This window comes from Myotis daubentonii, chromosome 1, assembly GCF_963259705.1.
Source record: "Myotis daubentonii chromosome 1, mMyoDau2.1, whole genome shotgun sequence".
NCBI lineage: Eukaryota > Metazoa > Chordata > Mammalia > Chiroptera > Vespertilionidae > Myotis > Myotis daubentonii.
The window spans coordinates 24,251,647-24,267,000 of record NC_081840.1 but is presented as its reverse complement, the minus strand read 5'-3'; the positions used below and the strand labels follow the sequence as shown (position 1 = coordinate 24,267,000).

Here is a 15,354-nt window from a genome sequence, read left to right as displayed (position 1 = left end):
AGTGTCTGTTGAAAAAAATTTGCATATAAATGTATCTGTGCAGTTCAAACCCATGTTGTTCTAGGGCAGCCATGGGCAAACTACAGCCCATTTGAAATGAATAAACTATTGAAAAAAAAGACTGTACCCTTTTATGTAATGATGTTTACTTTGAATTTGTATTAGTTCACACAAACACTCCATCCATGCTTTTGTTCCGGCTCTCCGGTCCAGTTTAAGAACCCATTGTGGCCCCCGAGTCAAAAAGTTTGCCCACCCCTGTTCTAGGACCAACTGTATGAATTAAGAATCAATGCCTGAATTTACATTCAAAAGTGACTTCTCTCCTTCTATTTGATTCTTATGGTATTCATATTACTTTCAAGTTAATTATAACCGACCTATTTGTAGGGTACTTTTTGCACATGTATTCTCCCTTCAGCTCTATTGAAAGACCCTTAGAAATTAAGATCTAACTCATTTTTGCCCAAGCTTGTTTGGTTCAGTGGATAGAGTGTCAACCCTCGGACTGAAGAGTCCCAGGTTCAATTCTGGTCAAGGACAGGTACATTGGTTGCAGGCTTGATCCCCAGTTCTTATCAGGGCATGTGGAAGGCAACCAATCAATGTGTCTCTCACATCAGTGTTTCTCCTTCTCTGTTTCTCCCCCTCCCTTCCACTCTCTCTAAAAATCAATGGAAAAATATCCTCAGGTGAGGATTAACAACAACAACAAAAAGATCTAACTCATTTTTGTATTCCCTGTAGGACTGGCATGGTTCCTTGAACATAGTAATTTTCTAACGATAAATGATAGCAAGCCTTAATCCTATTCTTAGGGATCCTGACTCTGAAAGGAAGGGAACCTCCATTTGTTAAAGATTGAATTGTATCCCCTCTATCCTCTGAAGCCATGTGTTGAAATCCTTCACCCCCTTTACCTCAGATTCTGACCTCATTTGGAAATAGATTCATTGCAGATATACTTAGTTAAGATGAGGTCATATTGGAGTAAGGTAGCTCCCTAATCTAATATAATTGATGTTCTTATAGAAAGTGAAATTTGAACATAGGCACAGGGAGCATGCCATGTAAAGATTGGAGTTGTGCAGCCATAAGCCAAGACACTACCAGAAGCTAGGAGAAAAGCCTGGAACAAATACTGCCCTAGAGCCGTCAGAGGGAACATGGCCCTGCTGACACCTCGATCTCACACTTCTAGCCTCCAGCACTGTGAGACAAAACATTTCTGTCATTTAAGCCATCAGTTTGTAGTACTTTACTATGGTAGTCCCAGAAAAGTAAGGCCAGCCTGGTTTTCCCACCATCCTCACAATGAAAAAGAGGGGGTGTTTTAGATGATCATTTTCTAGGTGGAACTGAGGGTTGAAGTGGGGTGGCCTGGTAACAAAGTTACCAGAGCCTTCTCTGCTACCCGCCACCCTTGTCGTCAGCTCCAGCCTTAGAGTTCTCACAGCCTTCCTTCTGGGCATCTTTAGCACCAGAATATCAACTCACAATCTTTGATCTCCAAACCTCTCCCTCCCTCAGAAGCCCATCTCCATTATTAACACTCTAGAGGCCCCTGTGCATGAATTCGTGCACCAGTGGGGTCCCTTGGCCTGGCCTGTGGGATCGGACCAAAACTAGCTCTCCAACATCCCCTGAGGGGTCCTAGAATGTGAGAGGGCACAGGCCAGACCAAGGGACCCCACCTTTGCACAATCAGGGCTGGGGAGGGACACAGGAAGTTGGCCAGCTGGGGAGGGACCGTGGGAGGGCTCCAGGGCATGTCCAGCCTGTCTCGCTCAGGCTCAGTCCCAATTGGCCAGACCCCAGCAGCAAGCTAACCTACCGGTTGGAGCATCTGCCCCCTGGTGGTCAGTGCACATCATAGCGAGTGGTTGAGTGGTCTTAGCATATCATTAGCATATTACGCTTTGATTGGTTGAACGGATGAACGGACACTTAGCATATTAGGCTTTTGTTATATAGGATTCCTCTCAGTTCCTTGGCCAAAACCTTCTGCAACCCCTCCCTTTTCTCATCCCCAATTTAAAAAGAATCTGGATATCTGCTGTCTTTTGAGAAGTAGGAAGATCTGGCAACATCAGACCCTCATTACTGTATGGTGGTAATTGACTAGACCAGTGATTTTGAGCAGGTATGCCACAAGAATGTTTAAAACATGCAATACCTGACTGCTTAGTCAGGGGCACTGACCTCTTTTCTCTTAGATTGTCAAATTAAAAAAATGACAATAGCCAACACAGCAAGAGCCATCCTGTGTGAATGAATCAAAATTATACCTATTTTTTTGGTCCGAGTTGCAAAAAATATATTTTTTGGTGTGCCGCAGAATTTTAGTAATTAACTTATGGCTGCCATGAGATGAAAAAGGTTGAAAGTCACTGGACTAGACTGATGAGCTGCCCCTTAAGGTCCAGGTCTCGTGGGCACTGGGGCCTGGAACACTGGCAGCTGGAGGTGAGAACACTGCCCTTCCTCAGAAGGCTGTAAGGCGCAGAGCTTCTGGTCCTGGGCTGAGTCATACTGCAGGTTTGCATCCTGCTGTGTCATTAGCTGGGGGCAGCCATGGAAGCTCCTTAATTTCACTGGGCCTCCGTTTACTGAGATAATAATTGTGCTCACCTCATAGGGGCCTTGAGAGAGTTAAATGGTGCACACCAAGAAGTTAGAACTTGGGACTTGGTTGGCACTCCATAAATGTTTACTTGTATTGTTGTATATTCAAGAAAATCTCATCAATCAGTACTTCTCCAAACTGCCTTATTATTTTTCATAAAGGGTGTATTTACTCCTTAGGTTTTTTGTTTGTTTTTGCTTCTGCCCATCCCCCACTAGTTTCACACACGTTAAAAAATATGGCGGTAGATTATACACTCATCCTCACGGCTGGTCTAGCAGGGAATTTGGGACAAAGCTCCTGGGATCCAACTAGGCTGAGATCCCAGGCCTCTCCTGGATGCCAGGTCCTCTGTGATCACCTGCCTTCTATGTATTGTAGGTTCCAGTGACCAAGGGTACAGCTTGGTGACTGGTCTCCAGGGGTCTCCAGAGTTGCCAGGGGGTGCCTCTAATTAGGTACACTGCTGAGCACACAGGTATTTATCCTAAAGGCTAGAAGGGCTGCTGGGAATAGCTGCTGAACATGAAATGCAGCCAACAAGTCTGGTGTTAGTTAAAAGTATGTTACCTGTGATTTGAGGCATCAGCAAAGTCCAGACAGGGAAATAGTGAGGACTCCCCACCCCATTTCCATTGTATTCCCCTTATAGGGCCACTTCTAAGCAGACCCACTCAGCTGATGTTTATTGACTGCATTTTCCTAATCAATAGGGATTTATTAAATAATCCTGAGTGCCAGATACAGTATCAGGTATCAACAATAAATGAAGTGATGGGATATAACCCTACCTGTAAGGAGTTTATAGTCTGGTTATTGGGAGAGATGGATGAGCTAATAGTGGTGGTGGGGTTGGGGATCACAGATGTAGGCCATGGAATCCCAGAGTGGGGAATCCTGACTCAGCCTGGGGTAAGATTTCATGCAGCAAGATTTCAATAGAATTTCTAAGGTTCCTGGGGCTTCCTATTTTAACTATGGATCAGGGTTAGAAAGCCTGATCTCAAATGCTAATGCGTTTCTAAACCTGTATCTCAAGCCAGATCATTCCCACAAGGTTAGGACAGATGTTTACCACTGCTCACTGGACTTCCCACAGGCAACTCAAACTCAACGTGTCCACATGGGATTTTCTTCTGGGGGATCATCATATTTGTCATTATTGATCTAATGCCTCTATAAAATTGAGCTTTGTCAGGACAGGGATTGTGACTGTCTTTTTATTGCTCCATCTCTAGTGATAGCTCGGTGGTTGGTTCATAGTAGAGGCTCAATAAACATTTGATGACTAAGGGAATTAAATGACATCTAAGGTGAGAATTGAAGGGTGAGGGGTTAGCCAGGAGGGAAGTGTGTGTGTGTGTGTGTTTGTGTGTGTGTGTGTGTGTGTGTGTGTGTGTGTGTGTGTGTGTGTAGGTAATAGTGGGTAGCAGTAGGAAATAAAATGGAGAGGGAGTAGCATCTGATCCTTGGGGGTGACAAAGACTGTAGTTCTGGGGACTGGAAGCTCATATGGTATGGGTATAATAGAGCCATTTTGGGGAGGCCTGGGGAGGGCTGACTATAAGAAGAATGTGGAGTTATTAAAAGTTTTAAACAAAGGAAATGCATTACATTTGATATGCAAGTTTTAAGGTCCAGGGAATGGATTGGAGAGGACATAGTGGAAGCAGAGGGGCCAATTTGATGGCTTCTGCAGGAATCTTGATTAGAGATGGGGTGGCTGGACAAATTACTGTAACTAAGACGGGGATGTGGGTAGATTCCACTATGACTAGGGATATAGAATTGCCAAGAGCAGGGAATTGTCTATGGAGAAGGAAGGAAAGATGCTTGAATGATGCCTTGGGAGGGTGCTGGAGTCATTCACTTACATGATAACAGAGGAACAGGAGCAGTGGGGAAAGAAAATCCCATGTGGACACGTTGAGTTTGAGTTGCCTGTGGGAAGTCCAGTGAGCAGTTGTAAACATCTGTCCTAACCTTGTGGGAATGATCTGGCTTGAGATACAGGTTTAGACACGCATTAGCGTTTGAGATCAGGCTTTCTAACCCTGATCCATAGTTAAAATAGGAAGCCCCAGGAACCTTAGAAATTCTATTGAAATCTTACTGCTTGTGCATTTGTGTTGGAGAGTTAGCTTTGTATCAGCTTTTCCAAATGTCCATGTCCCAAAATAAGTTAACTCTTGATCTGAAGCTGGAAGGAGGTGGGAGATTTCTCAAGCAGAGTAAGAAGGGAAGAGAGCTGACTGCTGTGGGAACATCAGCATTTCAGGGTTGGGAGGCACTGTGCCAAGTCAAGGGTCAGGGAGGGTCAGAGTATGGGGGACAAGATGAACGTTTACAGAAAATGTTAGCTTTGCTGTTTATGAAACACTTTCACAGACATGGTCATTTCATATCTTAGTAACTCAATTAGATATTTATCATTTTGCTCTGTGTCAGTTAGCATTCAGTACAAGACACAGAAACTTGGCTATAAATTTTAAACAAGAAGGGATTTAATACAGAGAATTAGGTGCTTACAAAATCACCAGAAGGGTGAGCCTTAGGAAAAGATTTCCAGAACAAGAGAGAAAGAAGGTCAGAGTGCAACCCTGGCACTGCGTTTGAAAGGCCACTCACAATGGCTCTGCCAAACCTGCACTGCTTCCACCCCTGGGGTACTGAGGAAGGCGCAGGGATAGCTGTAGTTCAAGTCTCCTGTTTCCATGACCTTTCTGGACAGCATTAACCAGTCAACGAGGAGCCAGAAGATGGCCCCACCTTACTTCTACCTTCTAGAACTCTCTGCATGAGTACATTTAATTAGTGGATCCCAATTAATCCCTACATTCTTAGATTCAGGGAAGTTTGGAAAATATAACTATACCACCTCTCTACCTATATAAGGAGAGTGATGTGGAGATAAAGAAGGGGCCAGATGGTAAATATTTTAGTTTTTGTGTGCCTATTGTAGCTACTACAAAGCAGACATAAACAGTCCAGAAAGGAATGAGCATGGTTGTGTTCCAGTAAATCTTTATTTATAAAAATGGGTAATGGGCTGGATTTAGCCTGGGGTCATCGTTTTTACACCCCTGAAGTAAATAAGTTAATTCACACAATGATTATCATGGGTTTTCTTACAGATGAGGAAACTAAAACCAGAGCGATTCTGGGTCATTTAGCCAAGTGCAAGTGAAAACATATCCTGGTTATTTTGGTTTCGAGGTTCATGCTCTTTTTAGCAAACCATGATCTGGGCCCCCCTCCTTTGGGGAGACTTGAGATGTAACAGAGGAAATTAAATGTATGCTTCCTTGTTACAGCCCATGGTTAGAGCCCCAAGAATGGGGCAAGATGCTTGTGTATACACAACATTTTTGATAGGAGAAATTAGGACAAGTTTCATTGTGAAAATGCTTTGAGCTAGGTGTTGAAGAAAGGTGTAACTTTAACACGCCGAGATGTTGGGGGGTTGTGAGGAAGTAGGGCTCAAAAGAGCATTTCAGATAGAGCTGGAAACTTTAAGGCAAGTTTAGAAAAGTAGATAGGAACCCAAACTCATCTAAACATTGTGACCTTCGAGGGTGTAAGCAGAGATAAGGCTGGATTAGGGAGAAGTTCAGATGTTAGGATAGGAACCTGCACCTGAAAAGCAGAAGCACTGGCATTTTGAACAGGCCTGGGATACACACATTACTTAGGAAGAATTATCTGGTGTTGTGGTATAGAATTTTTTGAGAGTTAGAAGATACTGCTAACAAGAATCCACGTCAGACGTTGTTGCAGTACTTTTGCATGAGGATGCAAAAGAAGCATTGGTTATGAGGGATGTCTTGAGCCATTTGTGGGACTTGTAAACTTATAGATGTGGGTGAAGTAGAAGGACGGCTTTGGTAGTGAGGAATGAGAAGAAGACCAAAACTTGGGAAGCTAGGAGCAGGAGCAGGCAAGGTGGTGAGTTCTGTCTTCGATATAAGGTGCTGAGGAGAGAAATGGAAATATGGGTCAGACAATTGGAAACGTGGGGTTGATCTTCAAGAGGGAGGTAGTTGGGAGTTTGTTCATGTAGTTGGACAGAGAGCCACAGAAGGGCTCAGACCTCCCAGGGAGTATGGGTAGTGGAGGATGCCCAAAGCAGGAGCCAGGGGATTTAGGCAATTGAGAACCAGGAGGGGGACAAGGAGAGGAAAATAGAGTAAGTGTGGTAGGCAGAGTGCCAGGATGGGTATTGTACCAGAGGAGTCAGGGGAGGAGCTGTTTCCAGAAAAAGGAATGTCCAGTTGTGTTGCATGCCACAGGGAGGTCGTATTCATGAAAGGCCCCTGGATCACACAACCATGATGGGTGACCCCTGAGAGAACTGTTTAGTGTGTAGTGAGTAAATGGAGGCAGAGGCTGTCCAAGCATGTTAAACTGGCGCTGGCATGCAGCCCACCAGCCACAAGTTTGACATGTTTGCGCTGATCTCTCTCTCTCTTAAAAAAAAAAAAAAAAAAAATATATATATATATATATATATTATTGATTTCAGAGATGAAGGGAGAGGGAGAGAGAGAGAGAGAAACATCAATGGTGAGAGAGAATCATTGATTGGCTGCCTCCTGCACACCCCCCACTGGGGATCAAGCCTGCAACCCAGGCATGTACCCTTGACCGGGATTGAACCCAGAACCCTTCAGTCCACAGGCTGATGCTTTATCCACTGAGCAAAACCAGCTAGGACTTGCAGTGATCTCTTAAGGAGTTTGATACTGAAAAGAAAGAGGAGAGATGGTAGGTTGACATTTTTGTTTGTTTTAAAATTGATTAATTCTTCAGTGCCTGAATACCATAAATGACTTAACTTATCAGAGTATATATTACTAGAGGCCTGGTGTATGAAATTCATGCACTGGGGGGGTGGGTCTCCCAGCCTGGCCTGCGCCCTCTCGCAGTCCGGGAGCCCTGCTATTGATTGCCCTAAAGAGGTAGGCACTGCCCACCAGCCGGGGCTCCTCGATGGATTGCCCTGTAGAGGGAGGCCCAGGCTACCCGCCACAGTGTTGCTGGCCGGGTAGCCAGGGCCTCCCTCTTTGTGGTGATCAATCGCGCCCTGCAGAGGGAGGTCCCGCCCACCTGCTGCAGCCTGCTGATCGGTGGTCTGGGCCTCCCTCTTTGAGGCAATCGCAGAGACCCCCCAATTGATCATTCTGCTGGCCGATAGCCTAGGCCTTCTCTGTGGGGTGATCATGGGGTGATGGTGGCCCTTCCCCCCCAACACACACACCCAATCGCATTGCACCCGCCTTGGCTGGCCTGGCACCGGTGGGTGTCATAGCGTGGTCATCTGGACGGTCGGTCGTTCTGCTGTTCCGCCATTCATTTGATTTGCATACTACACTTTTATTATTATAGATGATTTCTCCCCTTCCCCTACCATGCCTTCTTCCTAAAGAAAAAGTGGTTGAAAGAGGAACACCATCTAGTTCTCTCTTGATGTACGGATTCATTTTTGGGTCAGTTGTTTGTGTCTGACTTGACTGCTTTTTGGCCCTGCGGGTGGCCTCTTCTGGCATCCTGTGAGGTAACAGACACACGCGTGCAGTTGGTAAGCCAACTGCCTCCAGCCCTCGACGCTCTGCTAAATTTGGAACACGCGTTAGTCCCAATCTAAGTCTGCACCCAGAGGGGGAAATAAGTCCCAACTTTGAAATTTCTGAGGTTATACATTCGTGGAATATAAAATCAGCAAGTTGATGATGTTTGTCTTACCTCACAGGATTTCTTTCAAACCCACTAGAGAATTGCTGTGCGGTGCTGTGAAAAGTTTGTTCTCTCCAGAGTCTTTCCTAGAAAAAAAGTAGGTATGCCCAAGCCCCCAAAGGAACTATTTTGTACATCAGTGCTTTCTAGGATAATCAACAAAAACAACACCTTGCAGCAGAAACGGCAAACCAAACGAATTCTGGAGTTTCAGGTGGGAAATGATTTTATCCATCTCAATTAAAGACACATTCTAACTCTTGTTTCCTTTCACACCTTGGTCTGTCGCCTCCACACCAAATCAGTTTGGTATCAGATAGGTGATGAAATGGATGCAAGAAGAGGTAACTTGGGTGAATATTTTTTCCTCAGTGGAATTCATTTCCTCACTCCCATATTTACACAGCGATGTTGTACTTGAATGGCCCTAAATTGTGTTTCTCTGGAGTTCTTCGGGGATTAGAGCCCACAATTCTCTTTCACATTTGTATAGAACTTTAGTTTTCGAAGTGTTTAGACATCCATGACTCTCATTTGGCCTCACAATAAGCTGTGAGATGGACAGCACAGACATCATCTTGAAGCTCATTGCAGGGAAAGGAACAGAGATGCAGAGTGGTCCACCAGCCACCCAGGGACACACAGGTTGCCAGTGGCCGATTCAAGGCAGAAGCTCAAGTTTCCCAGCTCCACATGCAGTATTTTTCCCATTATGCTTTGGGTGGCATCTTTGGCATTAACTGTTGTCTTTCATTGTTAAGCACCTCAACGTCTGTAAGCTTTGGATAACATCAAGTTGGTTTCTGGTTGGACATTGATCGTGGAGGGCCAAGAGCAGAAACCACAGACTTTAAATGACAGTTCCCCTTATTGGAGGTTTGGCCTTTATTGATCAGAGGTCTCTTGTTAAGGGAAGGTATACATTGGTAGAAGAGGTTTGTCAAATCTTTAAAAAAAGAAAAAAAGGAAACTTCTGGGCTCCTTGGGGATTCTGATTATGGCAGAGTTTGCAAATGTGAAGTATCCTCCTATATAATAAAAGCCAAATATGCAAAGCAACCAAATGGTGGAACTACCGGTTGCTATGACACACACTGATCACCAGGGGGCAGACGCTTAATGCAGGAGCTGCCCCCAGCCCGCAGGCCTCAGGTCAGCCAAGGCGGGTGCCAGCAGGGGCCCCTGACTGCCTCACTGGTGGCCCCACAGATGGGCCTTGATCGCCGCCAGGCCTAGGGACCCTACCCATGCAAGAATTTTGTGCATCAGGCCTCTAGAGTACTTTATAAAGCCTGGAGTACTTTATAAAGGCAGTGGACAGTGTGTTTCCTGGGAACATTGATTTTTGCACCTGTTAGTCTCTGGACACTGCTGTCTTTGGCACATTGTTGTTATAAATGTCTGTGTCGCTCCTCTTTTAGAAATGGTCTGTTATCCAGCTTCCTGGAGGTTTTCTGTGTGCGTGAGCCTGTGCTTGAGGTAAATGGAACACGTTTACTACCGCAAAACTGAAGGTAGTGACGTTAACAATACCCTCACCCCCGAGTAGTCTTTAAATATTCTTAACCCTGGAGATGGCCCAAGAAATTGCTTTTTCTTTTCCCTGTACCACTCAGCACACAAATCCTAAATTACTGCTGATCAAAGACACATAAAGTACAAAGCAATAAGTATTTTTGTTTCTGTATTTTAGGGAATGAACAATGAGTGAAAGCAAACTACTTGATGAGGGCTTAAAAATATTGTCATCATTATATGGATTCATAGAGCTGAGACTTCTATTTTGTTCATTTGTTGACTGCCATGTCATTACACTGCATTGAGGGGATTTTTTAAAAGCAGCTTTATTGAGATATAATTCACATATCAATAATTCTCCTAGTATACCTTAGTATACAATTCAGTGGTTTGGGGTATTTTACCTTTATTAATTTCTAAAAATCATGGTATAATATATACAACACGAAATTTGTCATTTTAACCATTTTTAATATACAATTGAGTGGCATTGGTTACATGCACACTTTTATGCAACCATCACCACTATTTCCCAAACCTTTTCGGCACTTCAAACAGAAATTCCGTGCTCATTAAACAATAATACCACCAGAAGGAGTTTTGAATATGCTTTGATAACTACTGTCAGCTATATATCAGGCCTTTGAGGACGATTTTGTTATTTCTTTAGGGGACGTTTATTCTTCTAGGGGAAGTTCCATATAGTACATGACACAGGTTGGGTTCACTCAGGAAGCAGCCTTTGAGATTCGTAAGCAGGACATTCTCAGGGAATCCCTTAGGGTCAACACTTGTGGGGAAGGGAAGGAGGCAGGATTGGGCAGGAGAAGATGGGCTGCCTCCTCAGGGGAACCCTGGAACTGGGACCCCTTTGTATCCTGCAGTCATAAGATGCAGCTGGCCCAGGAAGGGATGTGGGCAAGGCCAGTTCAGGACAGGGATAACATTTCACCAGCAGCAGTCCCACTAGGTAGGGAGTGGGGGAAGGAATAAAATCTTCGGTACTTGGTTCTCAAATGTTGCTGCCCATTGGAACCTCCTAGGCAGCCTCAAAACACTCTGCTTGGCTGCATTGATATGGGGGTAAGAAGTGGGCATCGGAGTTTTAAAAGCTCCCCTGATGATCCTAATGGGCAACGGTTTTGGAGTGTCTCAGTCCTGAGGAGGCATCAACACGTCGCTGTGGGCGGTGCCTGGGTTCTGGAGTCAGGAAAATTTGAGTGAGGTTCAACCATTTACTAACTCCGTGAGTTCTTATTTATGATCTTCTGATGAGACGTTGCTACCGGGCTTTTAAAAGTATGAATAGATATGTGTTTGGGTGGCAGGGCACTTACAAATCAATACAAAACCAGTGATCACTTCCATGAAAATTTGGCAGAAGACAACAATGCATAATTACCAAAGAAAAAATTCAAATGGCCTTTAAATATTTGAAAATGTATTGTCTTAATATATTGATTGTCTTCATTTGTCTTTCATGTCTGAAGAAATGAAAATTAAGAGTGTTTGCTTATAGTACTCAGTAATGGTCAAGGTGGTGGCCGGAGACATTTTCATACTCTTGCTGTAAGTGTATATTGATATACATGTATGGTGAAACATGCAGGAATATGCATAAGAATGCTTAAAAAGCAGATGTCTTTTGACATAGCAAATATAATTCCAGAAATTTATCCGGAGGAAATAACAGGTAAGTGTGTAAAGGTGTTTGCATAGAGCAGTGATGGCGAACCTTTTGAGCTCGGCGTGTCAGCATTTTGAAAAACCCTAACTTAACTCTGGTGCTGTGTCACATATAGAAATTTTTTTATATTTACAACCATAGTAAAACAAATATTTATATTTTTGATATTTATTTTATATATTTAAATGTCATTTAACAAAGAAAAATCAACCAAAAAAATGAGTTCGCGTGTCACCTCTGACACGTGTGTCATAGGTTCGCCATCACTGGCCTAGAGGTGTAATTGCTGAGCCTTGTTGGCAACTGTGGAAAATTGGGCATGGCATAAATGCTCCTTAATAGGGTATTGGTTAAATACGTTCTGGTAATACCTTTTCTGGAACTTCATAGTCATTAAAAATAATAATGTAGCCCGGCTAGTGTAGCTCAGTGGTTGAGCGTCGACCTCTGAACCAGGAGGTCACAGTTCGATTCCCAGTCCCTTCTTCACTGAAAAAAAAATTAATAATAATGTAGCTGTCCATGTATTAACAGAGGAAGAGAGCCACCATATACTTGTAAATGAGAGAAGCAGTTAACAAAACACATGAGCCTATTTTCGCATTAAAATTATGTTTGCATTGAAATGTCTGTAAGAAAAATACCAGATGTTCACAGTAAACTATTTTTTCCCCTGAGTAAAAGAATTACAGGTGAATTTTACTTTCCATGTCATATCTCTCCGTAATATTTAGACTTTAGAAACATTACACATATATGAACTTAACTTTTATGTGTAAATTTTATATTAATGAAAAATATAGAGCCATGTCCAAAAATTATGTATTTCTAAAATTACGTGTGTGTGTGTGTGTGTGTGTGTATGTGTATCTCCACCTATCTATCCAGCAGTCTAAAAGGGAAAAATATGTAATCCAATTAGTGGTTCTCCCTGGAATTTGGGGACACGGGTGATTTTAATTTTTTTCTTATGCTCATTTATACTTCACAGGATTTTATAATGAGATTGTATTCACTCTTATGAGAAAAAAGTAGCTTTTAATATTTCAGCATGCTTGCCTGACCTAGTTTTCCAACCACTCTTGCATCTATTTCATGTGAAGGGTCCTTTGATTAGCATTTTTTTCTCCGCGTCTTTCTCCTCGCCTTCTTATTTACATGGTCACTATTACGTGTTGAATAGTTGTGTGCAATATCCAGTTGTGGGCATTTATTCAGACTCTCACATTTGTTGTCAAGTTGTGCATTTTCACTTTTCTCATCGTTTCCCCCCCAAGTAACGTTTGACCTTTAGATGAGGCACCTTCAAGCACAGAATCCGTCATCTGCCATTATGCTTTTAATTCATCTATTAAACGGTCATGTGTCCTCAATAAATATTGATACTAAATTAAGTCATTCTCTGTTTGCTTTTAGGTAGAGCTTTGAGGTTATCAGATTTACCAGGCAGGTAGGATTCATCAAGGAGAAATGCATGGAAAGCTTTCTTCTGTGTGGCAGACAAATCTCACTCATCCCTTTAGGCCCCAAAGTAAACATTGCCTCCTCTGTCGCATCATCTTGACTCCTCCTGGGAAGCTGGTGCTGACTTCTCCATGTTTCTTTATGGCCTTTAGTAATTTTTATTGTAAGCAGGGTGGACGACTATTATCCCATTAGACTTCCAAATAGAAAATGTGGTAGCCATCCACCAGTCCCCCAGTGGTCATTACCTCCTGGGATTCATGCCCTTGACAAATAGATTATAATAGAAGTGATGATAGGTCATTTCCAAGATTAGGTTACAAAAGACTGAGTTCTTTCTGTTGTATCACTCACTCTATGGAAAGCCAGATGTCATGCTATGAAGACAGTCATACAATGTATGGAGAGAGGCTCACGTGGCAACAGCTAATAAAAAAAACAAAACCAGAGACTGGCCATCAACCAGGTGAGTGCACTTCAAAGCAGATCCTCTCCTTGTGGAGCCTTTAGACCAGTGGTTCTCAACCGTGGCTGCACATTAGAATCACCTGGGAATCTTTTTAAATCCTGATTTCTGGGCCTCATCCTCCGGAAATTCTGTTTCTTTGTTATGGGGTGGGGCCACAACATTAGTAACAAAGAAACAGAATTTCCGGAGGATGAGGCCCAGAAACCAGGATTTAAAAAAGATTCCCAGGTGATTCTAATGTGCAGCCAAGGTTGAGAACCACTGCTTTAGATGTTCCAGGCCCTACCATCAGCTTGACTGCAACCTCCTCAGAGACCCTGAGCCCAGTCCACCCATCTCAATGCCTCCCAAGTTTGACCCTCTGAACCATGTGAAACAATAAATGCTTGTTGCTTTAAGTGCTGAGTTTTGGGGTAACCTGTTGTGCATCAATAGAGAACTAATAAGAGGTTGGTATTAGAAGTGGGGTGCCAGTGCTACAGAAAACTAAAATGTCATAGAGGCTTTGAGTGTGGACAGTGTATAGTGGAAAAGCTATAAGAATGCTGAGGGACATGCTAACAGAAGCTTAAAGTGCTTTGAGTACATTGTCTGTAGAAGTTTGGATTTTGAGAAGGCTGCCGGTGAAGGCTTAACAGAAAATGAGGAAAATCACAAAACTGGAAACTGGAAAAGGGAGTCTTTGTCCTTGTTATAGAGCAGCATAAAATTCAGCAATATTGTTGTGGAAGGGGGAAAGTGTACCTAATGAACTGGGTGATACAGTTAAGGAGATTTCTGACCAGAGTGTTGAAAATACCTTCTATTTTTTCCCTGTTACTTATAGTAAAGTTTCAAGAAAAGAGAAACTGAAGGCAGAAATAGACAAAAAGAGCCAGGACTTGCTGTTTTTGAAGATTGCCATCTTCTCCATATGGCACATGAAGCTAAAATTAAGAAATGGCTTCTGAGCAAAGATCAAATTTGGGGCACTTATAGGAAAACAAATTCCAACAGGAAGCCAAGGGTGTAACTGTAAAATGTTTTATTTTATATTTTAATTGAATTTATTGGGGTCACATTGGTTAAGGTTTCAGGTGTGCAATTCTATAACACATCATCTGTATATTGTATTGTGCGTTCACCATCCCAGGTCAAGTCTCCTTCCATCACCATTTATCTCCCCTCACCCCCTATACTCTCTCCTCCCTCCTCCCACACCCATTCCCCTCTAAAATCTTTTCTTAAGATCCCCAAATCAGCCGAAATCGGTTTGGCTCAGTGGATAGAGCGTCGGCCTGCAGACTGAAAGGTCCCAGGTTCGATTCCGGTCAAGGGCATGTACCTGGGTTGCGGGCACATCCCCAGTGGGGGGTGTGCAGGAGGCAGCTGATCGATGTTTCTCTCTCATCGATGTTTCTAACTCTCTATCTCTCTCCCTTTCTCTCTGTAAAAAATCAATAAAATATATTAAAAAAAAAAAGATTCCAAAATCAAAGATGGTGTCTCAGAGTAAGGTGCAGTCAGCTGACAGGCCTTCTAAAGAGAGTCAGGGTTTGCTTTATGGATCCTCTCATTCAAATAGCAGAGCTTCGTGGAAGCTCGAGGACATTGTCCCTCAGCAGAAGCCCAAACTGAGGAAGGACCATTGCAGAGATTGGTGGGTATGGCTTTTGTTGAATGGAATGAACCCTAAAAGGCTTCACAGAAGGCTCAAGGTTTTTAAGAGAGTTATACTTGAAGAGACACCATCCTCTTGAAGTGAAAGGGACATGGGGAGGACAAAATAAAAAGAGGCATTTGGACTTCCAAGTATCAACAAGGAGGAAACAGGCTGGGAAAACTAGTCAGCTGTGAACACTGATTACCTTTAATGAA

The 15,354-nt window shown here is 43.2% G+C and overlaps 1 protein-coding gene across 12 annotated transcripts in view; it reads left to right on the top strand.

Annotated features, from left to right (window-relative positions):
- The window catches only part of RGS6 (regulator of G protein signaling 6), a 483,467-nt gene that overhangs the window by 57,725 nt on the left and 410,388 nt on the right, over positions 1–15,354 (top strand). The window lies entirely within an intron of this gene.